General features: G+C 38.1%; 2 protein-coding genes across 6 annotated transcripts in view; both read left to right on the top strand.

Moving 5' to 3' along the window:
* The window catches only part of LOC115270114 (neurocalcin homolog), a 579,846-nt gene that overhangs the window by 135,760 nt on the left and 418,115 nt on the right, over positions 1-25,971 (top strand). The gene's annotated exons all lie outside the window — the stretch shown is intronic.
* Positions 1-25,971, top strand: part of LOC109400621 (neuronal calcium sensor 2) — a 510,430-nt gene that overhangs the window by 114,650 nt on the left and 369,809 nt on the right. The window contains exon 1 of one of the 3 annotated variants that reach the window (XM_062853213.1): positions 17,566-17,821. The exons of the other annotated variants lie outside the window; for them this stretch is intronic. The gene's annotated coding sequence lies outside the window, so the exon portion shown is untranslated. Of the gene's footprint in view, positions 1-17,565; positions 17,822-25,971 lie in introns of those variants that run through there. 3 annotated transcript variants of the gene reach the window in all.

Raw genomic sequence — 25,971 nt, 5'->3', positions numbered from 1 at the left:
ATCAATCGAACCCAGAAGAAGATACGTAGTTTCGATGACGAGATACGATGACGGGTACGATCCCAGATCGGTGCAGGTACTCTTAGAAGTTGAAATGTCTGTGATTTCCTTGGGCAAAGAGTATCGTCGTGCCAAGGTGTCATGCGACTCGTGCCTAGGGCTGAATGGTTGAGGGGGTTCTAAACATGCTCAACCGCGAACGGAGCCTGGGGTGCACCAGGGAGAACACCCCAGTAAGCAGCCCTTACTGCACTACGGCGGGTCACTTGTGCAGCGGACATTTATTTCCGTAGCTACTCGTGGGACCAAAAATGAGTACAAATTCTACAAACAACCTTCAAGGTGACGACTGCCTCTCTCAGTCATGTGAGAGCGAAGTGGAGAATACTCTGAGTCAGCTTGGCCTTACCGAAGACCAGCTACTCATTGTCAGTAGTTCGCAGGAGAAGATGGAAATATCCTGTCCCTCATCGCCTATCTCCCGGAGCAGCACATGTTTCGAAAAAGCTGATCCAGATCTACAACACACCTCATCGACCGACTCCAACCTGCTGGACATGGAAGATAACGAAGATGATGGTATAAGGATCGTCATCAACCCTCAAGATTCTTTAGCTAGCAGCAAAGGATCCGAAGATAACAAGGGTTCTATGGAAGCCAAGGGTGCTCCGAGCAAGAAAATCCCCACACTCACATGCTCACAGAGGAAGCAGCTTAGAATTCTCCGGGAGAAGGGAAAAGACTGGGATGAGGCCTTATCCATAATCCTGAATAAGGAGAGCGAGCCCACTTCCTCAAAACGTTTGAGAAACGACCTAGACAAATCCGCTACAGAGGACCCCAAAAAAAAAAGGGTGAAGCACCATCTGGATCCGAGAGAGCACGCCCAACAGTCCACAAAAAGCGCGCCTCAGAAAAACGTGTCCGGACAACAAAACCCACCCATGAGGGAAACAGCTGGTATCAGCTACACAGGGGTTCTCAAACTTTTTCAGCTTGCGACCCACTTTCGATTCTTAAAGAATTTGGCGACCCACCAGAGCGTATTTTCATAAAATTCGTCATTTTTGCAAATTTGGACTGCCTTTTTAACCGTTATGTGTCCGACAAACTTTTTGTTTTTTTTCTACATCGTGTATTTTAAATGGGTGCTGGGTACCCGGGTACCCTGTCGGCCACATAGGGGTTAATGAATACATTTTATCGCTTCCATAGGCTTCGGTAAACTTACGTTACGTAAGTAGTAAATAGTTTTTTTTTTAATTATTTTTTTTTACTTATTCGTTTATTTGGAAGGCTCGGGCGCCTCATGGGCATAACTGAGCCGAAATCATTTGTTTTTTTTTTTTTACAATATATTTTACATTTTACAATATTTACTGCCTTAATGCTATGTTAGTTTGGGGAGCCGAAGTACTCGCGGCTGTTTCGAGGTTAGGGATATTTTTTTTTAGATTATTGTACTCTTTAAGTTGAGTTTTTAGAGTTATATTACTGCTGGATGGTCAGATGAATCCTTTTGAAATTTTTAGTGATATCCTTCATATACACTTATTTTATTTATATTTTTATTGAAATTACTTTTTAGCTGTTCTGATTTCTGTAAAAGTTCAGATTATCGATATTCAGCAGATTCTTTCCGAAGTTATCCTTTACTTAAATTTACTTATGGATCTAATCTGTAAGGATCAAGAGTCTGCTGAGTGGTTAAAGAGAATATCCCCATCCATGAAACCCTGGGAAGGTGCAGAGCTGATTGCAATGGACGAAGTGGCGATTCCACGTCCACAGATGATCCGAGCGTTCTTCACACAAAGTTCCAGCTATGACGACGACCGAATAAAGTTTCTCATAGAAAGCCAAAATGACATTCTAACAACTAATTGGCGTATTGTGAAACAATCCATTCTGAATGGCATTCATGCCGAATGGATCTTCACAGTAGAGGGTGCGTCGATGGAAAAGTTGAAGAAGTCCAAATATACCCTCAACTACCGATTTGGCGAAATTCAACTAAGGAAGATTACAGATCAACCGACTTCCGTTACCACCAATCCGACTAGAAGGCCGACCAAAGAGCAATCTGAGGAAGCCTCCTGTTCGGGCAAGGTTCAGCTAACTGGAAGGCCGACCCAAGAGAAATCTGAGGAAGCCTCCGGTTCGGGCGATTTACTAAACGCCCCTCACCCCAAAAGCACCATAAAGGCTAGCCTGTTCGCCTCAAAAGGAAAAGCTCGAAGCTTACATGCGACCCCCTGCTCTAGTGGTACCAAACCAAAGGTATCTAAACAGGGCAAAGGGGGTGCAGTAAGCAGGGTGCCCATCCATCCGGAAAATACGGGAAAACCTGTAAAAATCCGGGAATTCGAAACCACCGGGAAAAATACGGGAAAAACACGGGAAATTGTAATAGGCACCGGGAAAAATCTTTATGGTGTCTGTCTGTACTTCATTAGTGCCAAGCAAGGCTTGAATAGAATGATAGCAACATTAACAGAGTTGCCGGTTGAATATTATTTTTAGATAGGCAGCCTCTCAGGAATTTTAGTAGTTTCTGTTAGATATCGATAAATTCATGTAAAAGAAATCTGAATACTTCTTAGGCGAAATTATCAAATTTCTGCAAGATTTCACGATGAACTTTTTGAGTCTTGTTAGCAATACCAGAATTCCTGGAGAACTCAGTAAACCTGCAGACGTTACTTACGGCGAAAAGATTTTCACGTTTGAAAAAATGTATCAGTTTCTGGGGGGATTCTGGTGACATTCTTAGTGAAAGTCTTCATAATTTCTGCCAAATTCCTTAAACGAGATCCCTAACGTTTCATCTATATATCATTGTTGCGGTCAATGCACACCTAATTTTTTGAATGTTTTGGAAAGCTGAGACTTTCAGGTTTCTAATGATGAGTTCGGATTTGAAATCGGTGGTTGCGAAAACAGCGAAAATCACAATTTAAGGATAAAATTCAAAATGGCGACCAAATCCAAGATGGCTGCCAAAAATTTTTCAACTTCAAATGAAATGTCTAAACTTTTTCTTCATAGAAAAGTGAAGTTTTGTATATGTTACAACGTTAAATTTTGAGATATGCGATAAATTAGGTACAATTTGATGAAAAATCATCATTTTTGTCACCTTGTTAGCCCCTTGCCATTAAAAATAAAAAAATAAAATGTTTTTAGCCATTTTTCTTATACGATACATTCCATATAATCTCCATATAAACGTCGCGGGACAAGATGGGTCACCTTCAATTTTGAACGTATTTTTGGAGCATTCAAGAGTTATTTATTTTTTTATTACAAGACTATCTCATAAATGACTTCAATCAAGCGAAATGAACGCTCAAAATTATAACATAAAATTATGATATTTTTTTAGTGAAAACATCGATTTCCAAGTCGCCTTATGACCACTCAAATCGTAAAGTTTTTTTATATTCCAAATAAATTTATAGAATGTTTACTAGCAGCTCTTGTTTACTCAGTATGGATATAGAGCATATATGAATGCGGAACAAATCTTATATTTTGACGTTTTTCGTTGAGAAAGTGTGAATTACTTAAAAAGTGACCCATCTTGCCCCGCACTTTTTTCACGGCGCAAAATCGACCACGTTTCAAAACTGCTTGTTTAACATCTTATTTTGTATTTAATGAACTCCTTATCGACTTTTAGCATAGCTAACTTGTGTATTGAAGAGTAGCGGACGAATACAAACCCATACGATTTGTATTTACAAAGATATCAACAAATCACTTTTCCATGTTTTACGATAGTGACCCCAAACTTTTGACCGATACATCATATTGAGGGCTGACCCCAAACTTTAGGTCGATGACATCAAGGGTTAATTTACTTAATAACTTTTTTTTCTAGATTTTTTAGCTAAGTTCTGTAAAAAGCAGTTGAAAGCTAATAGAAAATGGATCACATTACCGCTCTCATCTTAAAATTTGGTCGACCCAACTTCCAGCGACACTGCCATAAGTTTATATTCATTTTTTAGAAAATTTGGCAACTTTGGGTTAAGTTTACATACAAAATTTTTTGAAAAAGTTTCTTTTAAATCATCTTTAAAGTTTCTTTGACTTATTATCTTTTGAATGAAACCTAGGGTTTTGAAATCGGACGCAAATTGGCGGAGATATGGGCCTAAAAAAATGACATGTTTTTGAGGGGGTGACCCTTAAACTTTTGAACGGGAGTGTATGTACAATAAGCGTTGGGAACAAGAGCAGATAGTCTCGTTGAGGAACTTCTTCCACAATTTCTTCTGGAATTTCCTCATGGCTTCCTTCAAGAATTCCATCATTACTGACTTTGGGGTTTCTTTCACGAATGTTTCTATTGCGGTGTTATTGCAGCTAAATGCGTCTGAAAAAATCGTCCAGGAATGCCTTCATAGAATCCAACAGAAAGATCTTCATTTTTTTTCTAGAAACTCCTTGAGGGATTGCCCCAGGAACTCCCTCAGTGATTTTTCCAGGAATTCCTTATTAGAGACTACTTGGAATTCCATTCAGGGATTTTTCCAAGAATTTATTCTAGAATTCCGCAGTTTTTCCGAAGATTTTAATAAGAATTCCTTTTGAGGTTTCTCAGGTGAAACTTTCAGGGATTCCTCCACGTTTCCATCTACGAGTTTTTGTTCAAATTTCTCCAGGACTTCCTTTTAAAATTATTCTATGAACGTCCGCTAGGACTCTACCAAAAATGCTTCAAGAATTTCTTCAGTAGTTTCTCTACATTTTTTTTTCACAAAGACAAATTCTGCATGACGTTCAAGTCTTTGAAAATGCTTCTCCCACTATTGTTTTTCTGCGGAATCCTTTTCAGTGTTCCTTATAGGGAATGCTCTAGAAGTTTCTTAAGAGATTCCTCCAAGAATTCATTCAGGAATTCTTTTGAAGTTTTCTCCAAGAATTCTTCCAGTGGTTAATCCAGAAATTATTTCAGGAATTCTCCAGGCATTCCTTTGGTGAGTCCTTTCGGAATTACTTCGGGGATTCCACCAAGAATCCTGAAAGATATACGCCCGGAGATTCCCTGAGAGATTCTTCCAGAAGTTAGTTTGGGGATTCTAAAGGAATTCCTGCGATCCAAGCTTTCAAGAATGATACACTTCTGGAATAATCAATCTCTTGTAACATGATTTCGATATTCTCGGAATAACAAAGATGTCCTTTTATTTTTTTGTTCTGGCCTTTCAACAGAAATTGTTTCAGGAATTCCACCACGAATCGGAATTTATTTAGAAAATCATTCTGGGTTTTAACAAACACATCCTGTTGAAATTCATCCAAAAGTTGCACCAAAACTTTCCTTCCGCAATTCCTACAGAAGTTCTTCAGATTCTTAAGAATGCTTCCAAGTTTTGTTCCGGGAATCCCTCAAGGTTCAAGAAATTCTTTCTGTACTCCTCCAGGAGTTCCTTTCCAAGTAACCACGGTGATAAGGCCTTATTGCATGCAGATATATGATGTATTTAGAGCAATCATTACTTTACATGCAAACTTATGGTTGGGTTGAGGAGGAAATGCGCAATTAAGAATCAATTAAAGGTTACACTGGTATAATCTTAGAGCAGTTGCATAATTGCCCATTTGCACTTTAAATCAACCTTACGTTTTCATGTAAAGTAATGATTGCTTCAAATACACCGTATATCTGCATCCAATAAGGCTTCAGCACCGTGGTTACTTGGGTTCTGAGGTCATTACTTACTTGCAAAACGGTGTCGTATGACAAGTATCTGAAGCCGCCTTTCTCACTCTTCTTCTTCTTCTTTGTGGCCCGACGTTCGCATTGGAACTTGGCCTGCCTCTCTTCAACTTAGTATTCTTTGAGCCCTTCCACAGTTAAAAATTGAAGGGCTTTCTTTGCTTGCCATTGCATGAATTTGTACATTGGGTGGCAACTACAACGATACCCCCCGTAACGTGGGTAGATCACCTTAGAATGGTGCGTTGCGGTGTAAGATCTACCAAATCAAATTTTGATCTTGATATCTTGATAATTATTCCAAGATCAAAGTTTGATGCACTTTTTGTGTTTTGTAGTTTATTTCGTTTCAATGTACTGCTAATTAACATTTTATTTCAGCAGGATTCAGGTAAATTTATCGCACGATATAAAAAATATTGTAAAAATATGTAACTGTGGCGAGCGTATCACGTATGTAGCTTATTTGAAGTACGATGTTAATATTATTTTATATTTCAGATTATCAACCGAAGAATCTAGTAATTCAACCAAATGCCATCAAGATGATGAGGAAAACAGGAGGATTCGAGCAGACAACTGATTCTAAGAAGACCAACTACGGTGCGCCTGAACGTTGACCAAGCGTATCCTTTGGAGTTTACCCTTCCACTAACAACACCCAAGTTCCCGTGACACCTAGGCCTGAGAGATCGTAGAGCTGTCTACATCTTTCATAGGTGTCCAAAACTAATCATCCTTTCCCTTTCCTCAGCAGTCGCAAGGACGTGGCCAGGACAGTTCTCGATCATTGGAGGATTGCGTCAGTCTTGTCTAAGAGTCAGAGATTAGTCCCAAATCTTTGTGCTTTGGTTCGGACGGGCAACCCTCATAACAGCGGTCTAGGACTGTTCCACCTACGAATTTGTACGACTCGCTTAATGCTAATGCTAATGCTAATGCTAATGGGTGGCAACTACAACGATACACTATGCCCAGGGAGTCGAGAAAAGTTTCCCGACTGAAACAGGAATGGCGATCCATAGCCTTAACCACTAGGCTAACTGAAGACCTGGAGCCTTTCTCACCCTCCCTTCACTTCTTCCTAACTGCGACTATGCCTTATTCTTTCAAGGTGGGTTCTGGTGGCTAGGGGTAAAATAGAAGTTTTATTTTTGATTCGATGACTGAGAAATGAATATGGAATATTAGTTTTGTATACTGATTTGAAAACTTAATTTCTCTGGCCCTTGTGAACGAATATCACTGACATTTTTTTTGATGATACAAGTTTCTTGACTTCTGATTGGTGCAAGAAAATTGATTTTTGTAAATTTATTGTAAAGTTATGATTTTTTGAAATTTTTGTGCAATTTTCGAATAGTTGCCCATTATCACCCATGATTTGCATTTTTTCTTGGATGTAACTCACCTGATGATTCTAACTGTGGAAAAAAAACATCAATTGCTTGCAAAGTAGCGCTTATATATTTTTTATATGTTTGGCGAACACATAAACGTGGTGCCCTTTTCCTTGCTACGACTATGTTCGATATTTTTTCCAGCATGATGAGTGTTGGTGGTTTTCAATGGGGAAAGAAATGTCAAAATGTGTAAATATATGGATTAACAAAAGAGATAACGCTATTTTTAAGGAGGTTTTCCTCTTTGCCCTTTCCACATCGTTTTTCCTCGCTACGACCATGTACGACAAATTATTTCGAAAGCTGAGATCCCAAGGCTTTCAGCAATACAACAACTTTTACATTTGGATATAAAATGAAAAAGATATATTTTTTTTTCTAAAAAAACATTCCAAGTATGTTTTAAGAAATTCCACAAAAATCCAAGGTTGTTGTTTATTTATTTTAAAATTCACTTTTATATGGGGTTTTTCCAAAATTTAATTCTTAACTTTTGAAGAGATTTCTTTCCAAATATCTGACGTTTTCATGAACAATATATGTACATACGATGAAAAAATTACTGGAAAGATCTCGAAAGGATTTTCAATAAAAAATATTGAAATCTTTGGTTGAATTCTTATGTGAAGCGTTGGTGGACACGTAAAAATATTTCTCTGAAGAAATTTCACAACAATTCCTCCAACCTTTTCGCTACGGATATCATTCGAAAAATACAAGAGCTGTTACAGGAACTCTGATAAGAATCTGTCCGAATCTTCGGTGGAATTCTCAGATTTATCCTCCATGTATGAAGGCACATGCTTCAGGCATCAGGTATCAGTAGGTCGGCTTCAGAGGCAAATCTCCTCCATTTGGGAAATTTGTGTCATAAGGCACATCCTTAGAAATCCCTGGGTCATTTTCGGGAAAAAACCCCGAGATTATCTGTTGAGCGGTATCCTGGAGGAAACTATTAATAAAAATCATTAAATTCTGTGTAAGAACAGAAAAAAACCTTATCAATATTTGAAGGTATTGTTACGTTTGTAAATTGTTGTGAAAAATGTTCACAGTTCAGTTAAGTTCATTTTGTATGTTATACTTTAGTTTGTACATCTGTCCCTGAATTTTATTGCGCATTTGTAGTGTTCCAAGCATTTCGGACATCGACCCAGTACAAAACACGTAAGCCGTCCCCTAACTCGGACATCAAACGGCAGGCGGTCTTGTGCTGTTGTCCGAATCTAGATGCCCCCTTAGGATTAGAAACTCCTAGACCAAATTCAAGCTGTGTAAGCAACCAACCAGAAGAAATACGATTACACAGGATTGACTGATGAACCAAGAACAATAATGAAACCTTGTCATCCTGGAATTGGACACAATTTATGTTGCATGTTTGTGTTTGTGCATTTGTTATGTTCCCGATACGAAAAATAACAAAAAAAAGACAATTACACCGTCTTCGACCTTGCGGCCTCTACAGACTGAACAGTAGGCCGTGTCGATTTTTGCAAAATTGCCAATACACAATCCCGAATAGTCACAAATGGTTGCAAATGGACCCAAATGAAGCCCTGCAAAATTTAAAAAATCTAAAAAATCGGTAAGCTAGTCCGCAATCGACTTGAAGTTTTATATGGGAATTCTAATTTTTCAGTATGGGGAAATCCAACTTTTCAAACTTTTGAAGAAAAAGGCATTTTAAAGCAACTCTAAAAATCCGCTCCCCCCCTGAAGATTTAGTGCATATATTAGTGAACATTTTGTTAGAAGACAACTTTTTAGTTGCACTTCAGATAAGGGCGTTATTAAATTTCGAAACAACGGACATTTTATTCGCATGATTTCTAACTTCTTTAATTGGCATCACTGCACGTTTTTCGTGTTGAAGAGGGTGGTAACAGCCATCTGCGGCGTCACCACCCGCTGCTGGATGGAGACGCAAGTACCTTATAAATATGGGATAGCTGGGATTGTAAATATTATTGCGATATTACTTTATAAACTCTTGGTATCTTCGGCAAAGTTGTTAGCATGGTCAAGAGCTGTCCAGTGATGAACTAAATCATTGGCAAATCCATCGCTAGGCGGCGCTAGTGTGTATACAAACTGCATGCAACGTATATGCGTGTATCTCAAAAACGTGATAATTTAAGTGTGTGGTGTCTTCGACAAAGTTGTTGGCTGGGTCACGGGCTATCCAGTGACGAACCAAGTAAGTAGGAATTCAACCGATAGGTGGCGCTAGTGTGCATACAAACTGGATGCAAAAGTACAAACATATATGTCTGTATCTCAATAACGTGATAATTTAAGTAGGTGGTGTCTTCGACAAATTTGTTGCCTGGGCCACGGACTATGCAGTGACGAACGCAATACAGTCTAGACTCCTACTACAGGGTTGGTTGGAGGGTGCAGTAGGAATCCGTGTTGTAGGAATCCTAGAGCTTGTGGGATTTCGCCTAATTGGGGGTGTGAGCGAATATCTCAGGAGTATTACAAGATAGCACCATACTTTCTTTGGCAAAATTGTAGTACTAGATTAGATCTACCACACAATGTAAACTAACATCCAATTAGTTGGCAATTTGGCCGATAGAGGCGCTATGTAGAAGTAGTTGCATATGTTCACTCGCCAGTAGAATCATTTATAAGTTATCACATGCGATATCTCAAGATCTACTTGATTTGGAATAATTCTGTCTTCGGCAAAGTTGTTCAGTAGGTCAAGAACAATCTGGTGATTCACCAATTAGTTGGTGATTACACCGCTAGGTGGCGCTAGCTGTCAAGTCAAACTTCAAACTCCGCTATCTCGGGATCCAAAGCAGATAGAAAAGATTCATCTTCGGCAAAGTTTTTCAGCAAGTCAAGAGTTATCTGATGATTAAACATTTGGTTGGTGATTTCGCCGCTAGGTGGCGCTAGTTGTCAAGTATAGTTTCAAACTTCTCTAGCTCGCGATCCAGAGCAGATAGAAGAGTGTCGTCTTCGGCAAAGTTCTTCAGGAAGTCAAGCGCTATCTAGTGAATTGACTATTATTTTGTGATTTCACCGCCAGGAGGCGCTAGTTGTCAAGTAAAATTTTAAACTTCTCTGTCTCGGGAACCGGAGTAGATAGAAAAGTGTCGTCTTCGGCAAAGTTCTTCAGGAAGTTAAGAGCATTCTGGCGATAAAAAAAATAAATTGGTGATTTTGCTGCTAAGTGGTGCTAGTTGGCAAAGTTTTAAACGTTTCCATCTCGGAATCCATAGCAGATAGAAAAGTGTTATCTTTGGCAAATCTCTTCAGAAAGTATAGACCATAGAACAACCTGGTGATTCAATAATTAGTAGGTAGTTTGCCGCTGCGTGGCAGTATTTGGCTAATAGAATTTTGAACATCTATCTTGGATCCAGACCAGGGTTGACAATCGTCGTTCTCTTCACCGCCACGGAAAGAAAACAAAATACGTCATATTCTCCCGACAGAACAATATTGATGAGTAGCATTTTCATTGCCAGAAAAGGGTTCCACGATGAACCCGAGGATGAACCTCCATGATAAATAGTCGACCACCAACATTTTTGTCATCCTTTTTGTTCCTTGTAAACGAGCGGCGACCGGCCATGGAAACGCCACCAGGAAGTAGCATGTATGAGTTTTTTAGCGTGTATGATAATGTTGCACCGCAATAGTTCAGTTGGTTAATAGTAATCTCAAGTAGCACGCTTTACGAGTACGACAGAGCAGGTTCTGGTTAAACAGAAGTCAGAATTTGTTAGAAGCAAGTCAAGTCACAGCGCAACAAAAACCTGCACTGTATAACTTTTATGTGACATGTGTGTTACTTGGGAAGGATTGACAATGCAGAGGTCCGATGTTTGATCCCACATGCAAACTTTTTTGTATATTGAAATTCATATTTGTGTGTTACTGTGCGACAACATAGGCTCCGCTCACAGACAAACACCCAAGCAACACACTTGGACATTAATAAGTTCCTGTAATTTGTTTGCAACTATATTGAAAGTACGAGATGAACCAGCCGAGGGCTGAAAATCTCGATAATGAAGAAAAATAATAATAATAATATATTGAAAGTTATGCCATTTGAACCAATCGTCTTATTAACGACTAAATTACAACCAAAAAAGCGCAAGAGGTGGAGCCAATATAAAACATCCATTCGTGATATAAACGGCATTAATGCATTCGAACCAAGATACAACTTATAGTCGACTTAAAAAAATATGACTGATTCGACAACTAGTCAGCAAGTCACCACATTCGTCACAGCCAGTTATTATGCATCAACAGTTTCGTTCATGTAATTAATAAATTGTGTGCATGAATATACCGCAAATAAGGCTGACCGAGAACGTCAATTTGAGTGCCGTTCCAGATTTATCGGTGAATTACGCATTTCAGCTCCGTATTCTCAACGCGCCTCAGTCTACCTATCATTTTGCGAATGAAAATTTAGGCATTTGTGGTAAAAATTAACTCGCCATATTGCTTTGGCGGAGTGCATTTCAGCAGCTTATTTAATGCAGCCATAAAATGCTGAAAATTATTTTAGAATTTAGAAAGATTCACAGCTAATCGCGTTCGGTAATGTTTATTGAAATCTCAACTGCTGAACGTTCGGTAATGGATATTTATCGAAATTCTGTAAAAAAATACAAAATTGCGGTAAAAAGTTATCGTTTATCTGTCAAACTTTCACAAAGTTCGGTAAATGTTGGCAGATTTACCAATTTTTTCCGGTAAACAAAACTTAACGGTTGAGATTTCGGTAAAAAATTACCGAAGTCGGTGATTTTTTCTAAGAGTGTACTATTTGCTGAATCATGTCTATGGGAATCCGTATTGACAAAGTACAACAATGCTGCGCGCGGTACACGGAACCGCCAAACTACCAAAAATTGGATTCTTTTGACGCAATCCTATAGTTCGGCCCAATAAGTCAACATTTGAGTGAATTGATTAAACTCACGCAAGGTAAATTGCCTTTACCTCCAACTAAAAATATACTCAAGAGTAGGTAAATTCAACCCTAAACCCCCTTCATTCAACCCAAATTTGGGTAAATCTACATTTACTCAAAATTGGCTTATTGGCCTCAAGGACCCTCATTGGATAGACACATCTCTGTTTATTTAGAAAATATCTGTGGGGGAGAGAGGAGTTAGTTTTGGGTAACTAATCAATTTGATGTACTCATTTTAGGGTAGAATCGACCCAACATAAGGGTAGTTTGAATTTTCCGTGTAGGACATAAATAACCAAAAAGCAGACACTTGGACGTGTACTTCCTACTTGCTACTTGAGATTACTATTAACCAACTGAACTATTGCGGTGCAACATTATCATACACGCTAAAAAACTCATACATGCTACTTCCTGGTGGCGTTTCCATGGCCGGTCGCCGCTCGTTTACAAGGAACAAAAAGGATGACAAAAATGTTGGTGGTCGACTATTTATCATGGAGGTTCATCCTCGGGTTCATCGTGGAACCCTTTTCTGGCAATGAAAATGCTACTCATCAATATTGTTCTGTCGGGAGAATATGACGTATTTTGTTTTCTTTCCGTGGCAGTGAAGAGAACGACGATTGTCAACCCTGGTCTGGATCCAAGATAGATGTTCAAAATTCTATTAGCCAAATACTGCCACGCAGCGGCAAACTACCTACTAATTATTGAATCACCAGGTTGTTCTATGGTCTATACTTTCTGAAGAGATTTGCCAAAGATAACACTTTTCTATCTGCTATGGATTCCGAGATGGAAACGTTTAAAACTTTGCCAACTAGCACCACTTAGCAGCAAAATCACCATTTTTTTTTATCGCATGAATGCTCTTAACTTCCTGAAGAACTTTGCCGAAGACGACACTTTTCTATCTACTCCGGTTCCCGAGACAGAGAAGTTTAAAATTTTACTTGACAACTAGCGCCTCCTGGCGGTGAAATCACAAAATAATAGTCAATTCACTAGATAGCGCTTGACTTCCTGAAGAACTTTGCCGAAGACGACACTCTTCTATCTGCTCTGGATCGCGAGCTAGAGAAGTTTGAAACTATACTTGACAACTAGCGCCACCTAGCGGCGAAATCACCAACCAAATGTTTAATCATCAGATAACTCTTGACTTGCTGAAAAACTTTGCCGAAGATGAATCTTTTCTATCTGCTTTGGATCCCGAGATAGCGGAGTTTGAAGTTTGACTTGACAGCTAGCGCCACCTAGCGGTGTAATCACCAACTAATTGGTGAATCACCAGATTGTTCTTGACCTACTGAACAACTTTGCCGAAGACAGAATTATTCCAAATCAAGTAGATCTTGAGATATCGCATGTGATAACTTATAAATGATTCTACTGGCGAGTGAACATATGCAACTACTTCTACATAGCGCCTCTATCGGCCAAATTGCCAACTAATTGGATGTTAGTTTACATTGTGTGGTAGATCTAATCTAGTACTACAATTTTGCCAAAGAAAGTATGGTGCTATCTTGTAATACTCCTGAGATATTCGCTCACACCCCCAATTAGGCGAAATCCCACAAGCTCTGGGATTCCTACAACACGGATTCCTACTGCACCCTCCAACCAACCCTGTAGTAGGAGTCTAGACTGTATTGCGTTCGTCACTGCATAGTCCGTGGCCCAGGCAACAAATTTGTCGAAGACACCACCTACTTAAATTATCACGTTATTGAGATACAGACATATATGTTTGTACTTTTGCATCCAGTTTGTATGCACACTAGCGCCACCTATCGGTTGAATTCCTACTTACTTGGTTCGTCACTGGATAGCCCGTGACCCAGCCAACAACTTTGTCGAAGACACCACACACTTAAATTATCACGTTTTTGAGATACACGCATATACGTTGCATGCAGTTTGTATACACACTAGCGCCGCCTAGCGATGGATTTGCCAATGATTTAGTTCATCACTGGACAGCTCTTGACCATGCTAACAACTTTGCCGAAGATACCAAGAGTTTATAAAGTAATATCGCAATAATATTTACAATCCCAGCTATCCCATATTTATAAGGTACTTGCGTCTCCATCCAGCAGCGGGTGGTGACGCCGCAGATGGCTGTTACCACCCTCTTCAACACGAAAAACGTGCAGTGATGCCAATTAAAGAAGTTAGAAATCATGCGAATAAAATGTCCGTTGTTTCGAAATTTAATAACGCCCTTATCTGAAGTGCAATTAAAAAGTTGTCTTCTAACAAAATGTTCACTAATATATACACTAAATCAGTGGTCACCAAACTGCGGCCCGCGGGCCGCATGCGGCCCTCGACCAGATTTTGTGCGGCCCGCGAACTGATTTTGAAATGTATAAGAAAGTGGCCCACGTAAAGATTCCATAATGAAAATCAGAAATTTACCATATGTCAAAACTTTAATGAGAATGAATTTAGCAAATATCATGGAGATTTTTTCAAAAGAAGTAAGATTTTTGAAAGTTTTCCAAGCTGTAACAGGCTACTTTTTCGAATATTGTTTCGAAAATATTTGAAACTGTTGATGAGAACGACGTGTTTCGCTTAAATAATGGTTTAGGCTAAATTTCACAGGCTCTCTACCATGGATTTTCGACTCGTTATTAGTAATTTATTTAAATTCACGAAAATTAACTTAAAATAATTTCCATTTTGTTTCTATCGGCGAAAAAACTTCCTTGTTTGTACTTTATAATCACCACTCTGCCAGGAAACTATTTCAATTTTTTTACAGAATTGTTGCCTATAATTTCTTTTAAAAAAAGTGCTCAAACTTTCGGAATTTTGCTAAAAACTTCAGGGATTCGGCAAGATACTCTTTATTCTCCTAGTAATACTTTTGGGAATTCCTCTTGAAATATCTATTCTAAATCGTCTACAAATACTTGTTCACATTGCTCAGAAAATCATGTCTGCAGGTTTTTCTTCATTGGCTTCTAAAGAAATCATTTTGAAATTTCTCAAAACCCACGAGAAATCCCAAAAACCTCACAGTACCAAGATATTTTTATAATACTTCTCAGGAAATCCTTAAGCTGCAGTACTCGAAAATTTGTCAAAACTAGATCCAGAGGTTTTACAAGAAATTTGTCCGTGTTCGTGTCTAGGACTACTACAATTCTGCACTTATAATCTGCGCTATAAGTACGCTGTAAGTTTATCCACAATATTCTTAAAAGGGTTCATATTGTTTTAGCCAGCGTCACTATTGCTTATTTTTGTGACTTAATGTAGCTTGTCTGAAATATTTTTTTCAACAACCAAAAACTGCAAAAACTATTTTGTGTTTTTAATACCATACAATTTTCAATTTTTTGCCAAGTAAAATAAAATCTCCTGATAACTCCAGGTTGTTTAGTATTTTGCTCTTGTTCAATGTTAAAAATTGTTATTTGTGAAATTCAAGTAATGCTTATTCTTTAAACTTTTCGAAAAATCAGACAAATATATTTTGTGTTAAATCCTTGTGGCCCGCGGTCTCTTTTCAAAATTCAATTTTGGCCCGCAAAGCCAGTTAGGCTGAGGATCACTGCACTAAATCTTCAGGGGGGGAGCGGATTTTTAGAGTTGCTTTAAAATGCCTTTTTCTTCAAAAGTTTGAAAAGTTGGATTTCCCCATACTGAAAAATTAGAATTCCCATATAAAACTTCAAGTCGATTGCGGACTAGCTTACCGATTTTTTAGATTTTTTAAATTTTGCAGGGCTTCATTTGGGTCCATTTGCAACCATTTGTGACTATTCGGGATTGTGTATTCGCAATTTTGCAAAAATCGACACGGCCTACTGAACAGTACTAACATTTGACAACGGACAACACATATAACACCCAGTGGCCCAGTGGAGAATTTTCCGTTTGACGAAAAGTTTTCCCCGACAGGAGCGGGAATCGAACCCATACTCCGAGGCTTACGAGACACCTAAACGCCTGACGCCGCTAACCGTTCGGCCACGAAGCCCACATCTGCATTTGTTGGGCTTTGCTAACAGTTGTCCTATTTGTGGTGGCCATCGGGGGGAACAATGCATTTGTAGTATTCCGCCGTACATTTGCTTGCATCCGCCTTAGACGAAGGCAACTATAAACAAACATTTAAACGACGGCAAAAAACGATTGATTTGGATAGTTGAACAGCTTTTGCTGCATTATGCAGTAACGAAACCCAACTTTGAAATTTCACAGAGCTTTTGTGGAATTCAAGGTTGGTTTAACAAATGAATCTGGCGAAGTGAAATTGAACGGTGATGAAGAACAATTCGGCTAGTTGCTGCTCTGGCGAGAACGTGAAAAAAAATCTCGTTAGTGGAAAGCAAATTAAAACGTCAAATCTAGCGTAATTATTTAATTTCCAGTGCTATAGGGGCTGCTTCTTGATAGTCTACATTCTTTTGCTTCCATCTGATGAGTCATTAGCAATGCAATGGTAAGTTTGAATATCTGTACATAATTTAGCTATTTTCCGTCTGATATGACGGGAATCAGCGCATATGATGAAGTAGATTTCTACCCTATATTGTAATATGTTCAGATATTTATCCTGCAATCCATGCCCATCCCATCTTTGATTATTCCTGTTGGCTTTTTCAATCATCGTTATGCGTTGAGCAGATTCCAACCAGCTGCATCCGCATTGCATGACATCATTACGCTATGGCATTTCGGTTGGCCCTGTTCTCCAACTGTGATTTACTCGGCAGTAACGCTGCTGTGATCCACGGTTTTACAACGGAGCAGACCTTTGCACACACTGCGTACTTATGATATCATCCCCAGGCGGAGGCTGGCAACAACCTTCAGTGAGTCATGTTATTGATAACTTCAGAACGTTCTCCCCAATTTCTGTAACGTATTTCTGTAAAATATAGACGTGGATTACAATCAATGCAAGTTGATAAAAAGCAAGATTCACGCGGATTGATCATTACTCCTCTCAACCATCAACCATGCGTCTCCATCGAACCAACTGTTGTCAGGTCAGAAAGCTTCTTGCTTAAAGCTCCGAACCATGAAAACTTTCATCGAGTGGGAAATTTTCAAAAGGCGTTCGGCGTTCGTCCTTGTTGAAAGCACATACGGTTTCATGTATGTGTGTTTTTGAATACCGTCTCCAAAGGACTTTTACCGACCCCCAATGCGCATTCATGTGGCGCATCTCTCGTATTGCTCCCCATTGAAACAGCAGCACCCGCGACCAGGCAGAGTGGCTATTATTGTTCGCTCTCCGTACAAACACACCTATGGAATCCCTTGCGAGTAACGAGCGGCACGGCGGTGTGGTCTCATCAGGATTCTCCAAAGTCCACAGCAGATTCTCACAGAGGGAGCGAGCAGCTTCCGTTTTTGCTCGGCCTCTGTTTCGATTGCTGGTATGTGGTGACGTCCGTCCGTGTGTTTCACCTTCTTGTTCTCGCACTGACTGGACGGACGACGGTAGTAGTTGCCAGGTAGTTTTGCTGTGCTCGCGTCGATTCGTCCTGCTGAGGAAATCGCGATTAGCGGATTTTGGCGTTTAGTGCAGCTCATTATCGACGGGGTTGATTCCAGCGGAAGCAGTTCCAGTGATTGAACTGTGTAGTTCTTAATAGCGGAATATTTTAGGTGCAATCCGTGATCTGGATTCGGAAAAAGGGCTGGGAGCTCTTTGTAATTCAGTGTAAAGTTCAATAGCGGAGTAGAGGAAAAAATAAGGTTCGTTCTTGGTGTGCGTGCTCCATATTGGAGGGTGGGTTTACTGCATCCAGTTGGAAGCTTTGGAGATTTTCTAGTTGTGCTTGTGTGGGTCTTGGACATGAATCGAACTTAATGCAAACCATTTCAGTGTTGGTTGAACTTGGATATCATTTCTCACTCTCTGTCTATGTGATTCTCTAGGGGCTGGCTGGCGGGGATTGTTTTTGAATTATAGTTTAGGGTTGTCCTTTTTCAAGCCACTATTGTTACACAGATTAAGCATGCTTTTTTCATTTTTGCTTTGGAATTTAGGTGATGCTCTTAGAAAATTCAGAGAATTTTGTGTTACCTGTTTTTATACACCTAAACACAATCACAATTAAACGAAAATGTTGGGAGGTAGCGTGACTTTATTGTAATAAAGAAATTTTTGAAGAAGTTAGTAATTTCTGTTGGAATTTGGCATTTTTGTATTTTTTTTTGTTGAGGATCTGTCCATAAACTACGTAGACTCTTAGGGAGGGATGGGAGGGTCTAACCAAAGTCTACGCTTCATACAAATTCAAAAAAAATGTATGAACAAAAGTCTACGAGAGCGAGGGAGGTCTAAGATAGCCAAAAAAATAGTCTACGCAGTTTATGGACAGCGCCTGCGGCAATTTTTGGTAAAAATTCTGACAATATTTGTGGAAATCTTTTCGTTTTTCTTCTTCTAGTTGGCATAACGTTTCAACTGGAATAAAACCTGCTTCTAAGCTTAACTAAGAGCTTCTTTTGCCAAAGACCGTATTTGGTGCGAAGATATTTTATGCCTTAAGAAATCAGGGAAATTTCGTTTACGAAAAATTCCTGGGTCGACCAGGAATCAAACTCGTCACCCTCGGCACGGTCATACTGAATATCCGTACGCTTACCGCATCGGCAATATGGTCTTTTTATTTGTTGACATTGCTGAAATATTTGCAGAGATTCGAGGTTGAAATTTACTTTTTTTTTCGAGAGGTTTCAACTTTATGTCAAAGAAATATGGTTATTTATTATCACTACGCCAACCTTTCGATTCAAATGTCGGGATATTCTTAGGGCTCGAAATTAATCGGACAAATCAGGGATCAGAAGCTCCGAACATCTGGATCGATATACTGGCGATGAAATAAGAAAATCAAGGCTTTTCTTTGATTTGAAGGGCTTCTGCAGTCTCAATTTTCCATCAAATCAGCTAAAACTTTGGGAAAAGGTAAGGAATTTGGTTACGAACCCAAAAAAGCGGCGTGGAGTAAAAATGATATTTTGAACCGGTTCCGGATCATTTGGTCGAACGCCATTTGGCCGAATGCCGTTTGGCCGAAAATAAATGATGAACTTAAGTGATCATGTCACTATTCCTCGCATAAGTATGACTCGAAAGAACAGTCTATGATTCAAAGAAGGAAACATCTTCGATAAAATATTGACAGGTTCAACACCAACTCATCCCTGAATGTCAAAACTAGAAAGAATAGCCTATGATTAAAAGAAGGAATTATTTCTGATGATCATATCGGTAGTTGGAATGTCGAAAACTTCCTCTGAATTCTTTTGAACATAATTCGGCCAAACGGCATTCGGCCAAACGACCATTCGGCCAGATGGCATTCGGCCAAATGGCGTTCGGCCAAACAGCGCCAATATTATTTTAACTATGAGAGATAGAACATTGAGCTCTTTGAAAAAAATGCGTCATTGATAGTACTAAAAGTGCTCGGAACGAAGTTTTTACGAGAAACGAATGGATTAAAAGTTATTGCAAGAAAACCAAATTTCATGGATCACCCTAACATGATTCTTTTAAAAAAATATAAGTTAGGAACCATAAGAGATAAAATAATGGTTTCTTCGGCAAACTTGCTCCAAATAAGTTCTTTTACAACTTTGTAGAACATTTTGTAAGCGTACATAAAACTCTTAAAAAGCAGATGTTTGGATCAGCTAAACTAGAGGGACTACCCTAATTTCACAATAATGAGAAAAAAGATCGAAAAATATGAAGAAACTTTCCCAAAGACATCATGTACAGGGGATAGACAAAATGATCAGGACAGGCAAAATTTTCCCTTCTCAGAAAAATTTCAAATAACTGTAACTTTTCGTAAAGTGCATCAAATATTCTCAATTTTTTACTGTAAGTTGATCAACTAGTTGTGTATCAGTGGACAAAATTTGGAAAAGATCGTACTATTCCGCACGAAGTTATGAAGATTCTAGAAAAAGGTATAATTATCCGATAGCCAACTTTGAGCTGTTATATCTCCGGATTCAATGAACCGAATGTAATGAAATTTCGACCATTTATGACTTCTATAATGAGCTTTGAAGAACTTTTGACTTAACTTTAAATTCTTAATGCGGAAGAAAAATTCAAATAAAGGTTGCATGAATTTCTGGAAAAAGAGAGGGTCGGTAAAAGATAGACGGCGAACCATCCGGTAAGATCTTTCTGATTTATTTATCACGTGTTATTTTGTTAATACTTGTGAATTGATCGCGTTCAGCATTGTCTCGCGCGGAAACGCAAACTACAGATGCGTCGGTGTTTAGCATTGTGTTCTCCTTAGTTGCGAATGAATAACTTATGTAGGGTGAGTTTTGAGGCACAAAAGATCGCGTTCGTCGTCCAAGGTTTAGAAGGGTATTTCTTCGCGAGCGCATTATTCATCGCGAATCAAAACATTCCACTCGTTTAGCACGACAAAATCCTCAACACATCTCCATTTCCCCTGTCCAAACTCCTAGTGATTTCTCGTAGTAACGCAGAGAATTCCTCGGTTATTGGCCTAAGCGAGAATCACGTCATCACTTCCTTCCCTATCCTCAATTGACCTGCATTCGGACGCGGCCGGCGCTGGTATTGCTTATTGAAAAGTATTGGGATTCCAGCATTTACACAATGAAGAGAAAGCTAATCCCAAGCATCTGTTGGTGCTTTGTGTAAATGCAGTTGTCCTTGCAATAACAGAGGAGCAACCGCGGGCGGTCAATCATGCTCATGCTCATGCTCATGCTCAATTCTTAATGCGGAAGAAAATTATAACGATTACATTATATCTTAATAAAACACCAAATTTTCTTAAATTCCAACATCGTTTCAAAATTCAAGAAGCTTATTATAGTTTATTTGAATTCCCTCAAATTGTCTTGAATACAGATATGTTTTGAAAGAAATTAACAACATAGGCGGCAATTCATTGAAAAAGTAATGGGATGCATATTAAAAATAGACCAATTTACTAAAAAATCATAAAATTAATGAAATCGCTATAACTTTTTCTCTTGTTAATAATTTCAAGTTGAGTCAAACGTTTTTCGGAGCTCATTATGTAAGTTATAAATGGACTAAATTTCATTGCATTCGGTTCATTGAATCCGAAGATATAACAACTCAAAGTTGGCTATCGGATAATTCTACCTTTTTCTAAAATGCTTATAACTTCGGGCAGAATAGCCCGATCTTTTCCAAATTTTGTCCACTGATACACAACTAGTTGATCTACTTACAGTGAAAATTTTAAAATATTTGATGCACTTTTCGAAAAGTTACAGCTAACTGGACATTTTTTTAAAAGTGAAAATTTTGCCTGTCCCGATCATTTTGTCTATCCCCTGTATCTAAAACTTAAACTAAGGCACAAACACTTTTGTCTTCGTAAATACGGCTCTGGACCCATTGTGCAGTGGGAGGAGCTAAATGCTTAAGGAAAGATTGCTCGAGCGTTGAAAAAGCAAAGTATTCAAAAACTTCCTGTGAGTAAATTTCTTCGGACCTAGAAGTGTAACTGTTTTTTCGCTGTAGTTCTAATAAGAATTGAGATGTATCATGAGATCTATAGTTCACATTTCCACCTGAAACCAACTGAAACGCCTTGGATGCCCTGATGCTCCCTTGAAACCCTCAGAAAACAGTCGAAACCTCTGAAACTCTCTCGAAAGCTACAAAAATCCTCTGAAACTTTTTTGGAAGCCACCCTGATATCCTCGAAAATGCCTCACAAATTCCTTGAAACGCACTAAAACGTCTTTTTTCACCCTTGAAAGGTTCTTGTGACCTACGGAACCCCCTGAGATCTCCAAAAACACCTAAAACCGCCTTAAAGGCCCCCTGAAAGCATCTTGAAAATCCCTTGAATATCTCCTAAAATCCGCCGACTACTCGAAAACCCCCCAGAAACCCAATAAAACATCTTCAAATACCTTGAGCCTCCCCTAGAACATTTCCTTGAAAGCTTCCTGAAATCTCCGGAAACCACTTTCAAACCCCCAGAAATTTCCTGAGACGCCTTAATACCCATCTGAAAACCCCTTAAATCTCTCTTGAAAGCCTTCTAAATCTCTAGAATCGACTGAAATGTCTTGTAACGCCTTGAAACGTTTCGATGTCTCTTTAAAACATCCCTAACATATCCTTGAAAATGTCCTGAAATCTCTGGAAACTCCCTTATGCTCTTTTGAAAACCGTGTTAAACCGCGTAAAACCCTCTGAAACCCCCGAAAGCTCTTCCTTGAAAATCGTTGAAAAGCTCCCAAAAGCTCCCTTGTATTGTACTCCCGAAAATCACTCCGAAACCCCTCACATCGCCTTGAAACACCTCTTAAACAAACTTGAACTCTCATGATAGCCCCCCTGGAAACCTCATAAGCTCAGAAACCCTTCTTAAGCTCACATGAAACTTTAAAATGAAAATCTGTAGCAAATTATTTAAAGCTTCGACTACCGGAGTAAATCGTCAACCTTTGGATCAGTTAGCTGATGTGTTCAACTTTAGGTGCTAGACTTCTGGAACGAATTCACCTATTTCTCTCAGAAATGGAATTTATCCCTCTTTTTTTATCCAAATTTTTGATTTTGATCTAAATATCATTTTTCGTCATCTAAAATCTTTTTTTTTTCATTTATTTTTTCGTGAGTTTTACCTGATAGTAATTCTTCACAAGTCATCTAGTATCGATTGAAACGCGTTTCGGAATTTAATTTGTTTTAGGTTGATATTTTATAAATTTTGATTGCTGTAATTATCATTTTTTGAACATCCCTACACTTTTGTATTTTTCCTGGAAGCCTATTGAAAACATTCTCACTAGTACACATTCTATTTCGTGTTTCATAGTAGTGTTCGTTCATGGGCAGCCAAGTTTAAATCTGTATGGAAAAAGACTTTGATTTAAACTTTTCGTTGAGCAGAACATGAAAATGTGTTTGCCAATAAGATTCGAAATGGGTCATGGTTGGGCCCAAAATGCAAAACATCAACTTTAAACCATATTTTTTTTTATTTTTTAGTTTTTTTTAAATATAATTCTAGAATTTTTTTTCTAAATTTCATCATTTGAATTATCTTCATGTTTTTTTTTTTGAATATATGAGCCCTCGATTCGCAATACCAATTTGTTGAATTTTCGTTTTAGTTATCATCGACCTTTATATTTATATTTAAGGGTCATGCTCAGCATTTCTGTAAAATGTTTTCTGGAAGATTCTCAAATAGTTCTCCTTAAGAACTTCCGCGTAAGGCGAAACTGAACCCGTTTTCTCATTTTTGTTATTTTGATTTTTTTTATTAAATAACGAAGCAATATTTTTAAAATCGGTTTTCATACACATGCATACTGCCGCAACTCGCATAATAGTCCTATATTTGCTGGGCTTTCTATTCATGTAGGACTGTTATGCGAGTGAAGGCAGCGTAGATCAAGATATCTTCTATTTTTTCCCATTTTTCTCGTTTTTCGCATTTTAACAAAATAAAAAAAAAATGTTTTTGCAATAATGGAAAACATTTTCCACAATAAAAAAAAATCATAAGATACTTTGAGCTATACTCTACATGTGTACGAAAACCGATTTTGAAAATATTACTTAGTTATTTAAAAAAAAACAAGAAATGAGAAAACTCTGCCAGTTTTTCCTTAATAAATTTTTCTTAAAAAAATACGGGTGATTTTTTTATGGACAGGAACTTATCAAACACTAAATAAAATTGCTTATCGTGATATTTATTGTTCAAAATTTCATAGTGGCGGTCAATGGTAATAATTTATCGTTTATTTTATTATCTTTTTTCAGGTAAGGAAATGTTCGAACGATTGAATCTGGAAAACAATGGAATATGGACTCCGAGCATATCATTGGCATGCGAGGGTAAGCTTTGAAACCCGTCACAGTTGTGTTGAAAATCAAAGTATTACTACAATTTCGAATGCAAAGTTGCATTTGGCTACAATTAAAAAAATAAATTAAATTGCGCTGCCAATTTTCGAAAATTAACTTTTGAATCAACTTTTCGGCAGTTTTGCGATTCTATTTAATGTATATTTTTGATATTTGAAAAACAAAAATTGCGTCCTAATAAATCATTAGCCCGTAAAGAGTAATACAGCGATTCGTTAAATAATAAAAAAATAATAAACAATTGTAATTTTCGAGAAGAAACCGTTCAACAATGCAATGTACATCATCATTTGGAAGGGATTATACATATAATAAATATCTCAACATATAGAGTACAATTGACGAAGATTCTAAATAAACGGGGGAAATTGTTCGGCTTCGCAGTCACCAACGATTCAATGTTACTCTGCATTCCACGTTTCGGTGTTTATGACACCTTCTTCAGGGTATTAGACCTCGTAATCGTTCTCGTTCTGAAGGCTCGGTTCTAGCATGATTCGTCCAAACTTTCCAAAATTGTGCAGGCAAAAATCTATCTGAACAACTAGGGTGCCTGTACCAGTTATCGCACTACCTAAGGAAAACTATTGCCACAAAAATACATTTCTTTTAGCATTTATTACGGCGTGTGCCAATAATAGGAATCCTGTACCAGGTATGGACACATTTTCTTATTTCGGTTCCACTTCGCACTATTTGCATGCATTCCTCATGGGATTGGCCATAACTGGTACACTATGGCGAAATAGGGTGCAAGGAAGCCGAAATTATAAGGAAAATGATTTATTTCTATAACAATTTTAGAAAACTGTGAAGTTTGAATGATTGCAATCATCTTTTGTGAGTGTGATCTTGAATCCACACAATATTTCATGTTGTTTTTCATCGTTAAAGGTTGAAAATCAACTGTAGCCAATTTGAGGTACTATAGCCATAACTGGTACACTGAGCCTACTTTTGTTTCTTAACCCGGGAGCGGTCGCGTCGTGTACTGAGTACACGCACCATGAAAAATGCACGCTTGTGGTACACAGCGTGAGCGCGGCGTTGCTGCAGGTAGTCAAAGACGCGACAGCTCGAAGGTTAATTAGGAATACCAAGGACCTGGGCTTCCGTATCCTAGAAATGCTCAGTTTCTGTGTTTGGCCGACACATTTTAATTGTAGGTTATACGTAACGTATCTATCATTAGGACTGAAGAGCGGCTGAAAGTGGTGCCATAATAGTCTGTTTTCACCTGGATGAAAGTTATCCTCAATTTGAACGCATTTAGAATAAGTTTAGTGTTCTTTTCAGGTTAGTTAGGGTAGGTGCATAATACCTACACTAAAAATAAATAAAAAACATGCATATTCGAAAAGTAAAAAAAAAGGGTTTTGTCAGTTTACTTTTTTTAAATTCCATTGTTTTTAAATTTATAAAAATATTGAAGTTTTCGTAATATGTTTAACAATCGTTGAATTTTTTAATATTTTTGTATTTCTTCTATTGTTTTTAGACATGCTTAAGAGGTACATCTTAGTTTTTGAAATATTGCGTTGCTCGTTGGGTTTTTATGTATTAATGAGATTTTTTTTTACAAAATCATCCAAAATATCATGTAATATTTTTTTTATTCCCAAAAATAAAGTTTTATCGGTTAAATAGTACTATTCATAAAAGTTATAACTGTATTAGGTTCAAGGCTTAAAAGAAAGACTGCATTTGTTTAATGACACACGAATGTGCATATTAGTCCTCCTTGTACATTAGGGTCATTTTTGACCCAAACAGTACACTACGTCAGCGAGCTGTTCCCAGCGTAACGCATTAGGAAGGTTAGGAATACATTTTTATAACTAACCCGTAGACCACGGGGCTTACTAAAAGTTTCAAATCTCTGGCAAAGGCGCAAAAAACAGTGTTTTGAAATGAATTTTTGAGGTTCACTTTATGTTTAGTTGTAGGTTTTATTATGCTAAGAACC

This window comes from Aedes albopictus, chromosome 2 (assembly GCF_035046485.1).
Source record: "Aedes albopictus strain Foshan chromosome 2, AalbF5, whole genome shotgun sequence".
Classification (NCBI taxonomy): domain Eukaryota; kingdom Metazoa; phylum Arthropoda; class Insecta; order Diptera; family Culicidae; genus Aedes; species Aedes albopictus.
The sequence above is the reverse complement of the archived record's forward strand: the minus strand, read 5'-3'. Positions and strand labels throughout refer to the sequence as shown.